This window comes from Sinocyclocheilus anshuiensis, unplaced genomic scaffold (assembly GCF_001515605.1).
Source record: "Sinocyclocheilus anshuiensis isolate Anshui unplaced genomic scaffold, SAMN03320099.WGS_v1.1 scaffold185, whole genome shotgun sequence".
NCBI classification, from domain to species: Eukaryota; Metazoa; Chordata; class Actinopteri; order Cypriniformes; family Cyprinidae; genus Sinocyclocheilus; species Sinocyclocheilus anshuiensis.
The window spans coordinates 2,542,340-2,542,656 of NW_015539887.1; positions in this window are offsets into that span (position 1 = coordinate 2,542,340).

Genomic DNA, 317 nt, shown 5'->3' on the forward strand with positions numbered 1-317 from the left:
ACATTTCTCTTTTATGCCAAAAATCATTAGGATATTAAGTAAAGATCATGTTCCATGAAGATATTTTGTACATTTCATACCGTAAATATATCAAAACTTAATTTTTGATTTGTAATATGCATTGTTAAGGACTTAATTTGGACAACTTCACAATCACAAAGGCGATTTTCTCAATAGCTTGATTTTTTATTTTGCACCCTCAGATTCCAGATTTTCAGATAGTTGTATCTTGTCATATCCTAACAAACCATACATCAATGGAAAGCTTCTTTTTTTCAGCTTTCAGATGATGTATAAATCTCAATTTCATATATATA